Source organism: Sceloporus occidentalis, unplaced genomic scaffold (genome assembly GCF_023333645.1).
Source record: "Sceloporus occidentalis isolate IW3139 unplaced genomic scaffold, rSceOcc1.0.p SCAF_390, whole genome shotgun sequence".
NCBI classification, from domain to species: domain Eukaryota; kingdom Metazoa; phylum Chordata; class Lepidosauria; order Squamata; family Phrynosomatidae; genus Sceloporus; species Sceloporus occidentalis.
The window spans coordinates 1-4,158 of NW_028317370.1; the positions used below are offsets into that span (position 1 = coordinate 1).

Sequence of the window (4,158 nt, forward strand, 5' to 3'; positions counted from 1 at the left end):
GCACCGCAAACACTGCCACCTCTCCAAATACAGATCCATATCCCTCGGAGAGATGGCGGAGCTCAGGGAGCTGCAGAACCACGAGGTGAGTGTGAGCAGAAGGTGTGAGTGTGAGGGTAAGGTGTGACTGTGAGTGGAAGGTGTGTGAGTGTGAGGTGGGAAGGTTTGGGATGAGCGTCGTTTATATCTTTTTTCTTTGTTCCTGTTTGAAGGAAGAGATGGAGGTCGGAGATAAAATGTCACCACGGCCTCCGTCTGAAGAGGTTCCCGCAATGTGACATCAAGGTATCAGTTTGGGGAAGAAGATGAAGCTGACTTGGTCCTCCCCGAACCCCTCTTACCTAATCCCACCTAATCTCCCCTCACCCCCTTACACTCCTCCCCGACCCCCCTCTCTGCCCCACCAGCCCCTCTCCTCTACCTCTCGGGATGGGGGTTGGATTGTCGACCTCTCCTGTCTATTAACCCTTCCCTTGTCTCCCATCTCTCAGGGAGAGGAGAGGCTGACGCTCACCCTACACAGGGTCTCCTTGGCCGGTGGAGGTTTCTGCAGAATCTGAGTGGCTCTGACCGCGGCCATCGCAGTCTGGACATCTTCTCCAGTCTGAAGAAGGGACCTCTCCTCGTGTGTAAGTCCCAACCCCGTCAGACCATCTCCAGCACCTCTCATGGGATCAGTACAGAGAACGCCCTGTAACCTTCTGCCCCACGGGGGCAAACGCTGTGTCTGGCGAGGGTCAGTTCTGGGGTATGGGGTGTTTGTCTCAGTCGGATCTAATAACGCTTTGGCTTCTCTTATAGAAAATGCGAGAACTCCTCAGTGCTGGAGTCCTGCCGAGGGGTCACCTGATGAAGTATTCGGAGAACAGTGAGTACCGTCGGGGAGACGTCTGTGACCTGCACCCCCGTCCTTTACAGGAGATAATTGTGCATCCGTTGGCCTCGTTCTCCCAACCGATGATCCCCCAAAAATGTGCTTTTCCTCTGGTGTCTGGCGAGTGTCTGCGACGCGATGTCCTGCTGAACCTGGTCTGGCTGTTGTGGGAGGACGTGAGACTCCTGATTCCTGGGGGGAGTATAACGTGAGAGAGAGACTCAGAAGGAGGCACCCGCAGCAACACCCCCACAGAGACTGCCCCCCAACAAAAACACCCCAACAGGAGGAGAAATCACAGAAGGAGGCCCCACAGCCGCCTCCATAAAACCAAAAACATTGCAACGGACGAAAAAATCATGGAATTACACAAAAAAGTGAAGCCGTCCACGGTCCGTCCCGTCTTCACGGGGGACGCTAGGATTCGGGAATAGGTTGAACCCCCTATGATGTCACAGATGCGAGAGTGTGAGCTCATGGTCGATGTCCTACCATAGAGTATATCCTGTCTGCGCCGGAGAGGCCGCGTTACATTTATCTATTTATTTTATTTATTTTCGGGGATTTCTGGCAGGATCCATCGAAAATACTGAATATTTTATATTTGGTTTCACTTTTAATAATTTATTAGATAATTTATTAACTTATTTATTTATTGTTTTAATAATAAAAAATGTGTATTTCGGAGGTTTCCTTTTTGTCTTGGTTTTTGGACCTTCTGAGCGTCTCCAAAATATTTGGCGTTCCTGAATTATATTTCTAGAATTTGGGTGAAAAAAAAGTTTCCACCGTCCTGTCCTTCCCCCCAAATCCACTGCATAGATGGAGCACAGAAAGGATCAGTCGGCGGGACAATTGACATCAGAGGGAATAGACTTGTCAGCGATAGTTGGGGTGGAAAGCCGGATCTGCAGAACATCTCAGGTCTCTCGCGATGTTCTGTTCTTGGCAGCGTCTGGCGGTCTCTCTGGGTCGCCGGCTGCCCCGTCGCTCCTCGTTCCCACGGTTATCAGCTGGCAGACCTTGGGCACAGGGTGGCGGGTATGGAGGAGACTCATGTGGCTGATAAGGGCAGTTATAAAACCTCATGCCCCATCAGCCCAGCTTCAGACTTCAACCATGAGGGTCGCCGGCGTTCTCCTGCTGCCCCTGCTGCTCTCGCCGTCCCTGGGCATTTGCCCCCAGCCTGCGGATCTCAAAGACCCGCAAGGGAACAAGCTCTGCGGCCGCCTGTACGCGGACAGCAGGCGTCTACTACGACGAGTGCTGCGGCGGGGGACTACCTGGACGTGCGGGTGGGAGAGGACATCCCGTACATCAAACTCACGTGGAACAACCGCGTGTCCTCGCTGGTCGTGGCCCCTCGCTGCGAGCTCACCGTCTGGTCACGGAAACCCAAGGAGGGGCGAGACGCGCAAATTCAGCAGGGCGTGTACCCTCGCCCTCGAAGAGATACGGAAAGGGCTGTTTGGGGACTGGAACGACTCCATCTCCTCCTACTACTGCAAATGTACCTGAGGAGCCACCAAGATCCTGGCAACGACCGTGGACAGCCTGACCCCCCCATCCCACCGTCCTCAATGCCAACCACAAATAAAGCATTTATCAAATGACACCGGCGTGATATTCTGAGCGCGAACGAGAGAAAGTAAAGGGTGAGTGTGCGAGGGGTGGAGTGGCAGGGTGAGTGTGCGAGGGGTGGAGTGGCAGGGTGAGTGTGCGAGGGGTGGAGGTGGCAGGGTGAGTGTGCGAGGGGTGGAGTGGCAGGGTGAGTGTGCGAGGGGGTAGAGTGGCAGAGTGAGTGTGCGAGGGGTGGAGTGGTAGGGTGGAGGTGTGCGAGGGGTGGAGTGGCAGGGTGAGTGTGCGAGGGGTGGAGGTCGTGCAGGGGTGAGTGTGCGAGGGGTAGAGTGGCAGGGTGAGTGTGCGAGGGATGGAGTGGCAGGGTGAGTGTGCGAGGGGGTAGAGTGGCAGGGTGAGTGTGCGAGGGGTAGAGGTTTATAATAATTCGCCGCAGACACTTGGAGATATAAATAGATTTATTGCATTTTATTGGAATGACACGAGTGTGAGTGTCGCTGGTGAGTGCCGCCGTGGCTCGGTGCTGCAGTGCCCGTCTGGTGGGTCTCTGCGAGACGTCCGGGGGTGATTAGATGCCCCCTGGGGGTGGGATTAGATGCCCCCTGGGGGGTGGATCAGACGTCCCCCCCGGAGCTGAGCGAGAGCGGTTGCCTGTCCGCGAGCCGGGTCCGGTGGAATCCCAGCACACTCAGGTCTTTGCTTTTGTGCAGGAAGCGGATGAAACGAACCCCCGACCCGTACGACTTAAACACGTGAGACACCTGCGGGGCAACAAGGGGGGCAACAAGGGGGGCAGGTGAGAAATTAGATGCCCTCTCGCAGTCTAATGTCTTAAACTATACAGCCCTTCCCGCAGGGCGACGCCACGGAGTGAAATTGGCGGCTCTCCTGACTTAGTGATTAAACCCCCAAATGCCCCAAAGTGTCGGTGTCCCCCCTGCGTGTCAGTGCCCCCCCGTGTCTCTGTGTCTGTCTGCCCCCCACTGCGTCTGTGTGTCTCCGTGTCTCTGTGTCTGTGTGCCCCCCCATGTCTCTGTGTCTGTGTCCCCCATGTCTCTGTGTCTGTGTGCCCCCCATGTCTGTGTGTCTTGCTGTCTGTTTGTGTCACGGACAGACAGGGAAGGCCCGTGTTGAGTGGGATGCCATTGAGTGCCACTCACCAAGTTCCAGCCCTTGAGGTCCCCACTCATGTCATTCTCAGGGGTGACGTCATATCGGGAGATGACGGTCGTCTTGTCGGCAGCCAGTAGCGTGACGTGGAGCTCGTACACGTGTCTGTGCAGCTTACTGTCCTCATACCTGGAACACGTAACATGTAATCAGCGTAATGTGGCCGGGGGATTACAAGGGAACATCTCTTACGCTGTGAAATGCTCTGCTGCTGCTGTCAGTGTGTGCGATGCTCTGCAGGCTGCTGTCGGTGTGTGCGATGCTCTGCAGTCTGCTGTCGGTGTGTGCGATGCTCTGAAGGCTGCTGTCGGTGTGGCCGATGCTCTGCAGGCTGCTGTCGGTGTGTGTGCGATGCTCTGCAGGCTGCTGTCGGTGTGTGCGATGCTCTGCAGGCTGCTGTCGGTGTGTGCGATGCTCTGCAGGCTGCTGCCGGTGTGTGCGATGCTCTGCAGGCTGCTGCCGGTGTGTGTGTGTGATGCTCTGCAGGCTGCTGTGGGTGTGTGTGATGCTCTGCAGGCTGCTGTCGGTGTGTGTGA

General features: G+C 55.9%; 1 pseudogene; it reads left to right on the top strand.

Moving 5' to 3' along the window:
* The first annotated feature begins 1,993 nt into the window (after positions 1-1,993).
* On the top strand, positions 1,994-2,392 carry LOC149273232 (syncollin pseudogene; annotated as a pseudogene).
* Positions 2,393-4,158: the final 1,766 nt, after the last annotated feature.